At 51.3% G+C, this 15,554-nt stretch overlaps 1 long non-coding RNA gene across 1 annotated transcript; it reads left to right on the top strand.

Annotated features, from left to right (window-relative positions):
- The first annotated feature begins 7,626 nt into the window (after positions 1–7,626).
- LOC128821316 (uncharacterized) lies at positions 7,627–8,999 on the top strand. The gene is made up of 3 exons (XR_008441078.1): positions 7,627–7,641; positions 8,271–8,383; positions 8,955–8,999. It is a non-coding gene; the product is annotated as an uncharacterized LOC128821316 (long non-coding RNA).
- Positions 9,000–15,554: the final 6,555 nt, after the last annotated feature.

The raw sequence follows: 15,554 nt of genomic DNA, 5'->3' as shown, positions 1-15,554 counted from the left end.
GAGCGGCAGCGGTGCGCTCCGAAGCGCCGCTTTTGCCGAAAGACGCCGGGAAGCGGCACTTGCTTTCGGCCAGCTGCGGAGCTGCGTATTCTGCCTCTCGAGTCGCCTACATCTTAGCGCAAAGTTTTCCGCTCCAGTTCTCAAGGAGAAAGTGTCCCAGCACTGCTCACTTAGCCCGACCTTGCCAGGAAATAAGATTTGCTGCACATTCCAAGGACACTGCATTTTCCTGGGCAAGCTGCAACCTGCTGGCAGATGGCCGTGCTCTCTGCCCACTCCTGCCCAGTTCTTGGTACTAGCGGGCACGTTGCAGCCTGGCGAAGGCAAGAAACCTGGAGAGCTGTCACAGAGCAGAAGGGCAGCTGAGATGCTGAAAAGCAGCAAAGCTGAACTGCCTGCCTCAGCTTCAGCAGTGTGTAATTGACTGAAGGCGAAAAACCAAGCAGCAGAGCAGCGGGCTTCTGTGCGCACTGAAGGCAATTGCTAGAATCCAGCAGCTGCTCCTCGCCAAGCACAGTCAACTGCCTGTGTTCTTGCTTCTTGACCAACTCACAGTTGCCCTTCTTCTCAGCAGCTGCCACCGTGTTCTCTGCATCTCGGAGCCTCTGGGGAGCAGCAAGAATTTCCAAGGTGGGATGAAGTAGGACTACGTCAAAACCCAGGAAAATTGTCCTGGAACACCTTCCACTCGCATGCCAAGAGGGAATTCAACAGGCTTGGAGAGCGGCAGCCACCGTCCTGCAGCTGTCTGCGAGCTTCGCACACAAGCCGGCTTCTTCGCGGCTTCGTTCTTCGCCTCTTGCAAGCTACCGCGATCTCCGGCTGCCGGAGGCGAAGAAGCGGCAACTTCGCGCACAGATCACTGGAGCGGCAGCGGTGCGCTCCGAAGCGCCGCTTTTGCCGAAAGACGCCGGGAAGCGGCGCTTGCTTTCGGCCAGCTGCGGAGCTGCGTATTCTGCCTCTCTAGTCGCCTACATCTTAGCGCAAAGCTTTTCCGCTCCAGTTCTCAAGGAGAAAGTGTCCCAGCACTGCTCACTTAGCCCGACCTTGCCAGGAAATAGGATTTGCTGCACAATCCAAGGACACTGCATTTTCCTGGGCAAGCTGCAACCTGCTGGCAGATGGCCGTGCTCTCTGCCCACTCCTGCCCAGTTCTTGGTACTAGCGGGCACGTTGCAGCCTGGCGAAGGCAAGAAACCTGGAGAGCTGTCACAGAGCAGAAGGGCAGCTGAGATGCTGAAAAGCAGCAAAGCTGAACTGCCTGCCTCAACTTCAGCAGTGTGTAATTGACTGAAGGCGAAAAACCAAGCAGCAGAGCAGCGGGCTTCTGTGCGCACTGAAGGCAATTGCAAGAATCCAGCAGCTGCTCCTTGCCAAGCACAGTCAACTGCCTGTGTTCTTGCTTCTTGACCAACTCACAGTTGCCCTTCTTCTCAGCAGCTGCCACCGTGTTCTCTGCATCTCGGAGCCTCTGGGGAGCAACAAGAATTTCCAAGGTGGGATGCATGAAAACCAAAATAAAAACTCAGGAAGGTTGCCCTGGAACACCTCCCATTGGCATGCCAAGAGTGAATTCAAGAGGCAGGAGAGCGGCAGCCACCGTCCTGCAGCTGTCTGCGAGCTTCGCACACAAGCCGGCTTCTTCGCGGCTTCGTTCTTCGCCTCTTGCAAGCTACCGCGATCTCCGGCTGCCGGAGGCGAAGAAGCGGCAACTTCGCGCACAGATGACTGGAGCGGCAGCGGTGCGCTCCGAAGCGCCGCTTTTGCCGAAAGACGCCGGGAAGCGGCACTTGCTTTCGGCCAGCTGCGGAGCTGCGTATTCTGCCTCTCTAGTCGCCTACATCTTAGCGAAAAGCTTTTCCGCTCCAGTTCTCAAGGAGAAAGTGTACCAGCACTGCTCACTTAGCCCGACCTTGCCAGGAAATAAGATTTGCTGCACATTCCAAGGACACTGCATTTTCCTGGGCAAGTTGCAACCTGCTGGCAGATGGCCGTGCTCTCTGCCCACTCCTGCCCAGTTCTTGGTACTAGCGGGCACGTTGCAGCCTGGCGAAGGCAAGAAACCTGGAGAGCTGTCACAGAGCAGAAGGGCAGCTGAGATGCTGAAAAGCAGCAAAGCTGAACTGCCTGCCTCAACTTCAGCAGTGTGTAATTGACTGAAGGCGAAAAACCAAGCAGCAGAGCAGCGGGCTTCTGTGCGCACTGAAGGCAATTGCAAGAATCCAGCAGCTGCTCCTAGCCAAGCACAGTCAACTGCCTGTGTTCTTGCTTCTTGACCAACTCACAGTTGCCCTTCTTCTCAGCAGCTGCCACCGTGTTCTCTGCATCTCGGAGCCTCTGGGGAGCAACAAGAATTTCCAAGCTGGGATGTAGTAGGACTACGTCAAAACCCAGGAAAATTGTCCTGGAACACCTTCCACTCGCATGCCAAGAGTGAATTCAACAGGCTTGGAGAGCGGCAGCCACCGTCCTGCAGCTGTCTGCGAGCTTCGCACACAAGCCGGCTTCTTCGCGGCTTCGTTCTTCGCCTATGCAAGCTACCGCGATCTCCGGCTGCCGGAGGCGAAGAAGCGGCAACTTCGCGCACAGATGACTGGAGCGGCAGCGGTGCGCTCCGAAGCGCCGCTTTTGCCGAAAGACGCCGGGAAGCGGCACTTGCTTTCGGCCAGCTGCGGAGCTGCGTATTCTGCCTCTCGAGTCGCCTACATCTTAGCGCAAAGATTTTCCGCTCCAGTTCTCAAGGAGAAAGTGTCCCAGCACTGCTCACTTAGCCCGACCTTGCCAGGAAATAAGATTTGCTGCACATTCCAAGGACACTGCATTTTCCTGGGCAAGCTGCAACCTGCTGGCAGATGGCCGTGCTCTCTGCCCACTCACTCCTGCCCAGTTCTTGGTACTAGCGGGCACGTTGCAGCCTGGCGAAGGCAAGAAACCTCGAGAGCTGTCACAGAGCAGAAGGGCAGCTGAGATGCTGAAAAGCAGCAAAGCTGAACTGCCTGCCTCAGCTTCAGCAGTGTGTAATTGACTGAAGGCGAAAAACCAAGCAGCAGAGCAGCGGGCTTCTGTGCGCACTGAAGGCAATTGCTAGAATCCAGCAGCTGCTCCTCGCCAAGCACAGTCAACTGCCTGTGTTCTTGCTTCTTGACCAACTCACAGTTGCCCTTCTTCTCAGCAGCTGCCACCGTGTTCTCTGCATCTCGGAGCCTCTGGGGAGCAGCAAGAATTTCCAAGGTGGGATGAAGTAGGACTACGTCAAAACCCAGGAAAATTGTCCTGGAACACCTTCCACTCGCATGCCAAGAGTGAATTCAACAGGCTTGGAGAGCGGCAGCCACCGTCCTGCAGCTGTCTGCGAGCTTCGCACACAAGCCGGCTTCTTCGCGGCTTCGTTCTTCGCCTCTTGCAAGCTACCGCGATCTCCGGCTGCCGGAGGCGAAGAAGCGGCAACTTCGCGCACAGATGACTGGAGCGGCAGCGGTGCGCTCCGAAGCGCCGCTTTTGCCGAAAGATGCCGGGAAGCGGCGCTTGCTTTCGGCCAGCTGCGGAGCTGCGTATTCTGCCTCTCTAGTCGCCTACATCTTAGCGAAAAGCTATTCCGCTCCAGTTCTCAAGGAGAAAGTGTCCCAGCACTGCTCACTTAGCCCGACCTTGCCAGGAAATAGGATTTGCTGCACAATCCAAGGACACTGCATTTTCCTGGGCAAGCTGCAACCTGCTGGCAGATGGCCGTGCTCTCTGCCCACTCCTGCCCAGTTCTTGGTACTAGCGGGCACGTTGCAGCCTGGCGAAGGCAAGAAACCTGGAGAGCTGTCACAGAGCAGAAGGGCAGCTGAGATGCTGAAAAGCAGCAAAGCTGAACTGCCTGCCTCAGCTTCAGCAGTGTGTAATTGACTGAAGGCGAAAAACCAAGCAGCAGAGCAGCGGGCTTCTGTGCGCACTGAAGGCAATTGCTAGAATCCAGCAGCTGCTCCTCGCCAAGCACAGTCAACTGCCTGTGTTCTTGCTTCTTGACCAACTCACAGTTGCCCTTCTTCTCAGCAGCTGCCACCGTGTTCTCTGCATCTCGGAGCCTCTGGGGAGCAGCAAGAATTTCCAAGGTGGGATGAAGTAGGACTACGTCAAAACCCAGGAAAATTGTCCTGGAACACCTTCCACTCGCATGCCAAGAGGGAATTCAACAGGCTTGGAGAGCGGCAGCCACCGTCCTGCAGCTGTCTGCGAGCTTCGCACACAAGCCGGCTTCTTCGCGGCTTCGTTCTTCGCCTCTTGCAAGCTACCGCGATCTCCGGCTGCCGGAGGCGAAGAAGCGGCAACTTCGCGCACAGATGACTGGAGCGGCAGCGGTGCGCTCCGAAGCGCCGCTTTTGCCGAAAGACGCCGGGAAGCGGCACTTGCTTTCGGCCAGCTGCGGAGCTGCGTATTCTGCCTCTCGAGTCGCCTACATCTTAGCGCAAAGATTTTCCGCTCCAGTTCTCAAGGAGAAAGTGTCCCAGCACTGCTCACTTAGCCCGACCTTGCCAGGAAATAAGATTTGCTGCACATTCCAAGGACACTGCATTTTCCTGGGCAAGCTGCAACCTGCTGGCAGATGGCCGTGCTCTCTGCCCACTCCTGCCCAGTTCTTGGTACTAGCGGGCACGTTGCAGCCTGGCGAAGGCAAGAAACCTGGAGAGCTGTCACAGAGCAGAAGGGCAGCTGAGATGCTGAAAAGCAGCAAAGCTGAACTGCCTGCCTCAACTTCAGCAGTGTGTAATTGACTGAAGGCGAAAAACCAAGCAGCAGAGCAGCGGGCTTCTGTGCGCACTGAAGGCAATTGCAAGAATCCAGCAGCTGCTCCTCGCCAAGCACAGTCAACTGCCTGTGTTCTTGCTTCTTGACCAACTCACAGTTGCCCTTCTTCTCAGCAGCTGCCACCGTGTTCTCTGCATCTCGGAGCCTCTGGGGAGCAACAAGAATTTCCAAGGTGGGATGTAGTAGGACTACGTCAAAACCCAGGAAAATTGTCCTGGAACACCTTCCACTCGCATGCCAAGAGTGAATTCAACAGGCTTGGAGAGCGGCAGCCACCGTCCTGCAGCTGTCTGCGAGCTTCGCACACAAGCCGGCTTCTTCGCGGCTTCGTTCTTCGCCTATGCAAGCTACCGCGATCTCCGGCTGCCGGAGGCGAAGAAGCGGCAACTTCGCGCACAGATGACTGGAGCGGCAGCGGTGCGCTCCGAAGCGCCGCTTTTGCCGAAAGACGCCGGGAAGCGGCACTTGCTTTCGGCCAGCTGCGGAGCTCCGTATTCTGCCTCTCGAGTCGCCTACATCTTAGCGCAAAGCTTTTCCGCTCCAGTTCTCAAGGAGAAAGTGTCCCAGCACTGCTCACTTAGCCCGACCTTGCCAGGAAATAAGATTTGCTGCACATTCCAAGGACACTGCATTTTCCTGGGCAAGCTGCAACCTGCTGGCAGATGGCCGTGCTCTCTGCCCACTCCTGCCCAGTTCTTGGTACTAGCGGGCACGTTGCAGCCTGGCGAAGGCAAGAAACCTGGAGAGCTGTCACAGAGCAGAAGGGCAGCTGAGATGCTGAAAAGCAGCAAAGCTGAACTGCCTGCCTCAACTTCAGCAGTGTGTAATTGACTGAAGGCGAAAAACCAAGCAGCAGAGCAGCGGGCTTCTGTGCGCACTGAAGGCAATTGCAAGAATCCAGCAGCTGCTCCTCGCCAAGCACAGTCAACTGCCTGTGTTCTTGCTTCTTGACCAACTCACAGTTGCCCTTCTTCTCAGCAGCTGCCACCGTGTTCTCTGCATCTCGGAGCCTCTGGGGAGCAACAAGAATTTCCAAGGTGGGATGCATGAAAACTAAAATAAAAACTCAGGAAGGTTGTCCTGGAACACCTCCCATTCGCATGCCAAGAGTGAATTCAACAGGCAGGAGAGCGGCAGCCACCGTCCTGCAGCTGTCTGCGAGCTTCGCACACAAGCCGGCTTCTTCGCGGCTTCGTTCTTCGCCTCTTGCAAGCTACCGCGATCTCCGGCTGCCGGAGGCGAAGAAGCGGCTACTTCGCGCACAGATGACTGGAGCGGCAGCGGTGCGCTCCGGGGCGCCGCTTTTGCCGAAAGACGCCGGGAAGCGGCACTTGCTTTCGGCCAGCTGCGGAGCTCCGTATTCTGCCTCTCGAGTCGCCTACATCTTAGCGCAAAGCTTTTCCGCTCCAGTTCTCTAGGAGAAAGTGTACCAGCACTGCTCACTTAGCCCGACCTTGCCAGGAAATAGAATTTGCTGCACATTCCAAGGACACTGCATTTTCCTGGGCAAGCTGCAACCTGCTGGCAGATGGCCGTGCTCTCTGCCCACTCCTGCCCAGTTCTTGGTACTAGCGGGCACGTTGCAGCCTGGCGAAGGCAAGAAACCTGGAGAGCTGTCACAGAGCAGAAGGGCAGCTGAGATGCTGAAAAGCAGCAAAGCTGAACTGCCTGCCTCAACTTCAGCAGTGTGTAATTGACTGAAGGCGAAAAACCAAGCAGCAGAGCAGCGGGCTTCTGTGCGCACTGAAGGCAATTGCTAGAATCCAGCAGCTGCTCCTCGCCAAGCACAGTCAACTGCCTGTGTTCTTGCTTCTTGACCAACTCACAGTTGCCCTTCTTCTCAGCAGCTGCCACCGTGTTCTCTGCATCTCGGAGCCTCTGGGGAGCAACAAGAATTTCCAAGGTGGGATGCATGAAAACCAAAATAAAAACTCAGGAAGGTTGCCCTGGAACACCTCCCATTGGCATGCCAAGAGTGAATTCAAGAGGCAGGAGAGCGGCAGCCACCGTCCTGCAGCTGTCTGCGAGTTTCGCACACAAGCCGCCTTCTTCGCGGCTTCGTTCTTCGCCTCTTGCAAGCTACCGCGATCTCCGGCTGCCGGAGGCGAAGAAGCGGCAACTTCGCGCACAGATGACTGGAGCGGCAGCGGTGCGCTCCGGGGCGCCGCTTTTGCCAAAAGATGCCGGGAAACGGCACTTTCAATTCTTCAGGAATGCATTAAAAACAGACGTATAAATACAACGAAACCTCATTCTCTCACAGGTAGTTAATTAGAATTGTCTTTCTTATGTTTCATATAGGAATTCAAAATGTTATTTCCTTGGGGTTTTTGTTGTTTTCTTGATTCCAATGCGGAATGAGTTGTGCTGCATATGCTCTGTGAGCACAAGAAAAGAATGTTCTGCCCCGGCTAGCTGCAATTCCTCTTTGAGTTTAGGTTAGTAACTTTGAGTTCAACTGAAGTATTTTAGAAACAGCTACTTCTAAAATTCCATTTCCTCTGCATGTTTGGGCAGGAGACTGACTGTTCCCAATGGATGTTAGTGATTAAATTTGATAGGTATGGAAATGGAGAAGTCCAGACTAAGCTGTGGTAAGCCCTGAGCTGGCACTAAGAGGGAACCGGGGTTTTGTGCTCTTAGGAGCAGGTATCCTTTGGAAATGTCTGAATGTCTGATGGTGGTGTTGTTCTTTGTGGATTCCCGTAGAAAACAGAGTGCGAGTGGATCCTCAGATTTCTTGGGGAAGGGCTGCGTGACAAACTTTGCTGTGAGCTTTATGTCTACCAGAGGATTTTCTGGGTCATTCTTGCCTTTTTCAGCAGTCCTTTGTGTGACGAGGGCTCCCAGGTAAGAATTTATAAAGAACAGTTCCCAAATACCCCAAACCACAAAAGCTTATATAGCCTCGAGATCTCAAGTACAAAACAGAAAGGAGCAGCTGATTCTGCCTTGTTCCTCTTGAAAATCTGTTCCTTGTTGGTTTTGTGTATCTGTGGAGGGGGAAATAATTTAGCTTGTGTCTAAACCAGGCCCATCCTTATCCCCTGAAACTGGGACAGGTTCCTGCCATCGTGGAGCCTCACGTGGGTGCCGTAGTTTTGCTCCTGCAGTCGGGGCCTTTTCTTTTTGGGGTCTCTATTTCCCCAGCCAGCACATTTGTCACCTGAACAGTGCTTCGGCAGGAGGGAAACTCGCATGCCGGGAGTTCTCAGGTTTGGGAGCATGCACCTTGAGGATTTCAGGTATCAAAACCTCAGACAAAAAGAGAAAATTGTCTTGCTACCTGAATACTTCTTGTAAGAGCAGCACCTGTGGTGTGAAGCCTTGAAGGGAGAATGTCTTTCCTTTCTGGAGTTGCTGAGAACAGGCCGTGTTCATTTTAGCTGAGAGTTGATCAGATACCAGCCAAATTGCTCATTTTATTTTAGATAATCCCATCTTGGCTGTAAAAGAACAAGTTGCATTTTCTGTTTCAGAGTCGTATTCTGGAGATATCACAGAGTGCTGCCCCTGTCACCTCTAGAGCTGCCCATGAGCTGATAGAGGATCACAGCCTCCTCTCGTGGGTCCTGCACGGCTTAGAGAAAAGGTAACCAGAGAAGTACAGGAGACATGGGGACAATTTCCTGTCCACAGTAGAAGAATGACATGGCTGAGGATGAAAGCAAGGGGGACAGACCTGGAGACAGGGGCACCGAGGGCTGCACTGGCAGAACTTGCTGAACTCTGAGGTGTCCCTTGTGTTTTTGAGAAGAGAATCAAGAGGCTTTCAGGTGGTGGTAGGAGCGATGATGGTGGAAAGGCTTTGTGATTTGGAAATCACTTCCTTGACAAAGCAAAAGGACACCTTGTGCTGGTGTCTTTAGCTTTTAAGTTTCAAGCACCCTCAGTTCCCATCCTGTCACAGGACCTGCTACACAGGAAGTGGCACAGTAATGGATTTGAGCTGTTTAGAGCATTATTTCTCCTCCCCTTGCCTCTCCCTGACAAAAAAAATCTCTCCTGCAAGCACAGAGTGCCCTGACAGGTTCAGGCAAGTGCACCAAAAGTGCCCTAGAATAAGGTCCCCCGTAGGAGATGGACCAGCTGCTGGTGAGGATCTGCCTTTCAATTGTGGTTTTCTTTTTTTTCTTTTTGTTCTGTTCTATTTTGTTTTTCAGGTTTCTGGAGAACCAGGTGATAAATAAAATGATTTCCTTACTCCATCCTCTGTGGCTAATAAATTTAAGAGACAAGAGAGAAAACAGGAATCGATCCCAGATGCTGCTGTTGAGATGGATATATGATCTACCTATCTGTATGTAGGTATATGTGTATATATATGTATATCTGCGTAGTGATAATAATGGGAGTTTTTATGATACGTTGCTTTACTGTTTTATATTTTTAATAAAGTGTGATTTTAAGTTATTAGTTATATGATTATAGTTTATTCTATTTATTGGCTAAAGTAACAGTTTCTTGTATTTGATTGGTATCAAGTAATTAATGTTAATCGTTAATAAGAGTTCATAATGAATTATTAAGGTGTGAATATTGTTCATTAAGGTACGTCTTTTTTAACTGTAGGTATTTTCATGTGTTTATATGGGTTTTTATGTTAATGATTTTGGGTTTTTGTGTTATGAATATATTAGTATTTTATTCGGGTTTTTTGGTTAGTTTAGTTGTTTGGTGTGTAGATTATTCTTGTTAAGTATGTTTGTCTATATATGTTTTAAAATTTAAGTTATAAATATACTTGGTAAGGATTTTTGTAGAGTTCTATGTAAAAATTTAAGTAGGTAAGGGAGATAAATCATTATTAAAAACTGAAATACTCATCTTATTAATAATTATTACTTTTAAGTTATTCAGTGATGTTTTAATGTTTGAAAATATTATTTAGTTATTTTTATGTGTGATTGATTAATGTTTAAAAAAATATTTAGTAAAGTTTTTGTAAATTGATTTCTTGTGATTTCATCCATTTATATATTTTAAAAAATGTTTTATATATATGATTGTGTATGAATAATAAAAAATGAACAGTTGTTTTATTTTGTAAGGCAGTATGTTTAAAGATGTTTATATTTGGCAGTAATTTATTTAAAGTTATAGATGTGTTATTGTTTCATCTGGTTAGTTAATAAGTAAGTTCATTTGATGTGGTTCAAGTGTGAGTTGTAGTTATTATAGGTGTTAAAAGAGATGTAGAAATAATAGAATTAGGTTGTTAAAAGGTCATACGATTTTGATACTGAGAAGTAAATTTGTGTTGGAGTGATTGGGTATTTTTGGGTGGGTGTTATTTTATTTTTGGTTTTTTTTGTTTTTTTTTATGTATTATTGTTATGTTTGGTCTTAGTGGGGTTAATTGTTTTAAATGGTAGGTTTGCTGTTTTGAGGTAACTTCTTTGTGGTTTTGTGTTGTTTGGGGGTTGTTTTGTAACTAAATATTCTACAAGTATTTATTTGTAATGATTTTAGTCATTTTACTTTTGGTGGTTTACCTGTCATTTGGGGTATGAGTGTATAAATGTTATTTGAAGAGTTTATGTTATGTGTAAGTTTTTTGATTTGCAATTTAGTGTTTGTAAAGGATAAGGTTAGTTGTGAGGAGGTATTTCTTTCCGGTTTTTTTTTTTTTTTTTTTTTTTTTTTTTTTTTTTTTTTTTTTTTTTTTTGCGTGTGTTTTAAATAAGGCTTGACACAGTGAGTAAGACTCTTGTGTGATTTTTTTTTTTTTTTAAATTGTGGAAACATAAGTATAACGTGTTCTTTAGGTTATGAAATTGACGGGACTACATTATTGGCTACTTACTAAATCTTGTAGTTGAGAGGTTTTTGTAACTCTGATTTTGAAATCAAAGAAGAAAACTGGGGAGACGAAGGAGGTAGAGAAGTTTATCTCCTTCTAGGACAGAAAGGGTTTAGCGCAGAAACTGCTGGGTCTAATGTGGCGCGGGGGTTTCCGTGCGCCGGCCGGGCCGGGCGCGGGTCTCGGCGACAGGAGAGCGGCGAGCTGTGCGCGCTGCGCGGGAGGCGCGCTCCCGCGGGGAGCCGAGCGGAACCGAGCGGAGGCGAACGGAGCCGAGCGGCTCCGAGTTGAGGCGAGCCGAGCTGCGCCGCAGAGGCGAATCCAGCCGAGTCTAGCGGGGAACAGCCCGAGTGTAGGCGAGGAGCCGAGCGGGGCCGAACCGAGCCGAGCTCCGCCCAGCGCAGCATCCCGAGCAGGGCGGGCCGCCGGGGCGGGCTCGGGGTGGAGCCGGCGCTCTCTGAGGGCTTCCTGTCCTGTCTCGCTCTCTACCCCTCCTTCCTCCTCCCCGTATTCCTCTTCTTTCTCTCTTTCCCCCATTTTCCGCTCTCCCCAAAGCCGACCCCTTTCTCTCCCTTTTCGGCCTCCCCTCCCGTGCCCCCCTCTACCCTTCCTTCCTCCTCCCCGTATTCTTGTTCTTTGTCCGCAGACCCTCCCCTCCTCTCCCTCCCAAACCCGAGCCCCCACTGCCCTCACTCCTTCCTGCCCTGTCCCTATCCCGCTCCTCCGTTCTATTCCTCTTCTCTCCCTCCTCTGTGCACCGTCCCTCTTCCCCGCTCCCGGCCTTTCCCTTGCCCTCCCGCTTTCCTCCACAGCCCGACCTCCCTCCCTCCCCTTTCTCACGCCCTGCTGTCCCTCCTCTCTTCCCGTCGCCCCGTTCCTTCTTTCCCCGCAGCCGCGGTGCTCGGGGCGCTGGAGAATGAAGCCCAGAGGGCCGGAGCCCGGCGCCCCCGGGCCCTTGCGGGAGTCCCCGCACGGGGCCGGAGGCTCTCGGCGGATCCCCCCGTGCCGGTCAAACCCCACCCAGCCCCGCCGGACCTGCGGCTTTGCCGGCATCGCGCTGAGAGCGGCCCCCGCTCTGTGCCGTGCCGTCCGTGCCGCGTCCCCGCCGTCTCTGCCGCTCCCTCGCTCTGCCCCTCGCCCGTGACAGCGAGGCTGGGCAGGAGCTTCGACCCTTCTGGCGGCTGCCCCCCTTTCTCGTTGCGGCAGAGTCCCTTTCGGGGGGGATGTACATGTGGAAAGGGATGGAAGCAAGTGCTGGGCTGCTGTCCAGGGCAGTTAAGACTCGTTCTGTGCCTTCTTTGGGGGCCAGGAAAAAGGGGTGAAGACTCGGGGCTCTGGTGTCATTTGGGGCACCCCAAGGTCCCTAGGAGGGGGAGGCACACTGCGGCGGAGGAGCAGGTGGGTGGTGAATGAGGGGGGTCATGCTGGGTGCCGTCCCCCAGAGGGACCCAAAGCTGCCCCAAAATGCACAGGGAGGGGGGTGTGTAGAATACTAAATCCTGTCAAGTGCTTCGTTCTTGTAGGTATTGGTAAAAATAGGAATTTGTCTCTAAATTCATTTGGGAAGAAAGCCAGAGCATCCCCAGGTATGAGCTGTGAGGATGAGGAGGGGTCGTCTCCTGCTGGCGGCTGTTTCAGGGGATTTGCCTCAGCTGACTTTTGCATGGAGCTGCTGGAGAAGAGGAGTTTATGGGGGGCTCCCGGGGCTGTCCTTGGAAACACGGTGAGAGCTTCGGACAGGGTCTGCGGGATCACCTGGATACGCACTTGGATACCTGGAGCATTGCTCAAAGGAGGTGCCGAGGGACAAACCTTTGAGCCGGGTAGCGGCAGCCAAACAGGTGAGCCCATGTGCGTTTGTAGCGGGGACATTTCTCCTTTCCCTTTTAAATTTCATCTTGCCAATCCCTCCCTGGTGCCTCAAGAAAAAAAAAAAAAAGGGGGATTTTGAGGACCAAAGAAATTCCTAGTGGGGGAAGCAACTCCTCTTCCATTATTATCTGTGTTTGAGCTGGGGAGATCCCCCTTCTCTTGTGGTTTTGAGGGTCTTGACTGAAGGAAAACCTGCCTTTTCCAGGGTGTTAGGGGTATCCCAGGGGTGTCAGGGAATCCCTGTGTTCTATTTTAAATGGCAGGGGAAAAATGCTGTTGTCATATGCTGGGTTTGATTTGAGGGTAACACCACCCCCCCCTCCATTTTCATCACCCTAAGGTTTAAACGGAGGGGGCAGACCTGTTGTCCCTCCTTGTGAAGGGTTTGGATTGCGGTAAAAATCCCCCTTTCCCCATCGTTTGTGTCGCCGGCCGGGGGTCTATGTACAAATCACGAACGGGACGGGACTGCTGAGGAAGGCGTCTCGAGCTGGTTCATTTTCTCGCATCGCTCTCATGCCATGGTTACGGCGATGGGAAGATGCCAGTAGCTCACGTCCCTGGCAGCAGACAAAGAACTTTAACGTAAATTCTAAGGTTAAGAGTTTTGACCAATCACACGAAGCAAAAGCATATTGACACCCGTTCTATCCCACCACTGCAAGCACACGTACCTTTGGTTAAAACAACGCTCGCTTCTTTCCAATGCAATGCCTGCTCGTAAGCCTTAAAACACAATGCACGGGGCTCCATTCTTAAGCTTAGAACTTCCTAATATCTCGCTAGATACACTTTTCTGTGGCTTAGGGAGTTATTCCAGACAAGCGATAATACACAGCCCATTGTTCTATTTGTAGTTAACCTCTACTTCTTATATAATTTTTCTGCTGACAAATCTTATGTCTACTGCTTAGCTCGAATCTCAGTTCTGCTGTTTCTGAGGCCTGCCTTTTGCAGCTTTCCCAAAACCCTCTGATTTTAAAGGTTACCACAATTTGCGGGATTTCATTTGAGGACAAGCCCTTCTTTTCTGCTTTTATAGGGAATGAAGTTGAAGGGGAGAATACATTTATTTGCCCTCGTTGAAGCGAGGTGAGCACCTGAGTGTGGCGTCAGTTTCGGGAGCTCAATTGAAGGAGGCTGCAGCTCTCGCAGCGTTTGAAGGGTTGAAATCGGGGTGTGCCGCTGCGTTTGAGGGCGCTTCTTCTGCCCCTGGCCCGGCAGCCAAGGCTGTGGCGCGGGAGCTGCTGGCGTTGCCTGGGGAGCTGCCGAGGTGGAAGGGGACTTGGGCGCGGCCGGGCTGGCACGGGACTGCCGGAGCCGCGCCGGAGCGAGGCATGCGGAGCCGAGGGGAGCTTTGCCGGGCCGGCAGGCGGGAGAGGCGGCGCGGGCGCTGCACCGGTGCCGGCCGGTGCCAGCTGCTCCGTCCGCTCCGGGCGCGGGGCTCGAGCGCCGCCGGGGCCCCCTGCAGCCCTCAGGAGCCGCCAGAGGAGCCGCTTTCCTGCCGGGAGCCGTGCTCCACCTGGTGCCGGGAGCGCGGCTTTTAATTTTCCAAAGTTCCTTGATGTAGTGATTTTGAGGTGGTTTTTAGGAATTGGTTGTATCGTTTTATTTTGTTCGTAGCTGATGAATGATAACGGACGTGGTGTACTTCTTGAATGTTATTGTTCTTGTCTCAGGTGCTGATGACAAGGGTTTTTTGGGATTGAGTATTGTTGAATATTTTTTTCTCGAGGATTTGTTAGCTTTGTTTTGTGTTGATTTTTTTTTATTATTTAGTAATATTTTAATGTTAAAAATATAATTAAAACAGTAAAATTTTAACAGGGTTTGTTGTTTAAGGTTTACAAAGGTTTATATGGGTCATACCATGAAGTAGAGGGTAGGTTTATAATTCTGCAGTAGTGGGTTTTATAAGTGTGAGTATGTAGTGTTCATTTTGACAGGCCTTAGGTACTGTCCTGTAGTTAATCAGTGAGGTATTTATAATATTGGGAATTGCATTATTGTTTATTGAATTAGAGAGGTTTTATTAATTCAGTTTGTTTGATTGTCGTGTATGTTTTGTTTTGTTGTTGCAGAGAATCTGGGAAATACTGTTTATGGTAACATGTTTCTTTGGTGTTCTTGATTGTAGCTGAGCAAGGGGCCACAGGTCGGTGACTCTAGGAAACTGCCAGCGGGCGAGGCAGCCTTCCTCATCCCCGGATGTGTGAGAGATAAGTCGAGGGCTAGGACCCTGAGAGGGAGTGGAAGCGAGGCGCTGGGAGGGCTTTTTGAGGCAGCTTTGGAGATGGGGTTGGCCCTTTAGGCCACATAAAGTAAAAGCCTCACAGTGCTGAAGTGCTCAGGGCAGAGCAGTGCTGGTGCATGGTGTGTCACTTGTCTGTCGTGCCTTCTGTGTCTTTTGCCTTAGTCCTTTGAGGGGCTTATCGGAAGCCCAGGTGTCCATCTTTGCATCTCTCATCTCTGTGTTCCTCGGGCCAGTGCCGATTCCTTCTCACCTTTGGCTCGGGAGCCCAGACAGGCATCGGCCTAGCATCCGCTCAGATGTCTTTTGAGGTCTTGTTCTGGGCTGTTCTCAACAGCTGTGATTTGTGACAATTGTGACAGCAAGGATCCGTTCTAGCAGATTAGGACTCGTACCAAGGCGGAGATCCGTAGAGCATTCTGACGCTAGGATTCTCGGGCATCCATCCCTGCCTTGCTTGGAATAGGTCATTCAGTTAGCATCTTGTTCCTGCAGGGTTCTCTGAGCCTTAGAGGCTCACCATCAGTCTCAGCTAGGTAATCTCATTCTGCAGTTTCTGGCTCCCTGAGGGCATTCTTCTCGCCCAGAGCTTTCTCCCCCTGTTGTGTCCCCTTGTTTGTCTTGTTCTGTGTCACGGGTGTCTGGGTATTTGGCCTGGAGCTGCTCTGCCCTGCTGCATAGCCTGGTGTAGGTATAGAATGGGGCGTGTCCTGGGGCCTGGAAATTTGTAATGTGGGGTGTAACTGGACTCTAGATGGGATCTGTAGATTGATGAAGGATACCTGGAGCTGTTAAGTTATCCTGCAGTGCTCTGACTTTTGTCCTAACGTTCTTTCA

Source organism: Vidua macroura, chromosome 38, assembly GCF_024509145.1.
Source record: "Vidua macroura isolate BioBank_ID:100142 chromosome 38, ASM2450914v1, whole genome shotgun sequence".
In the NCBI taxonomy this organism is placed as follows: Eukaryota; Metazoa; Chordata; class Aves; order Passeriformes; family Viduidae; genus Vidua; species Vidua macroura.
This window is presented reverse-complemented; position numbering and strand designations above follow the sequence as displayed.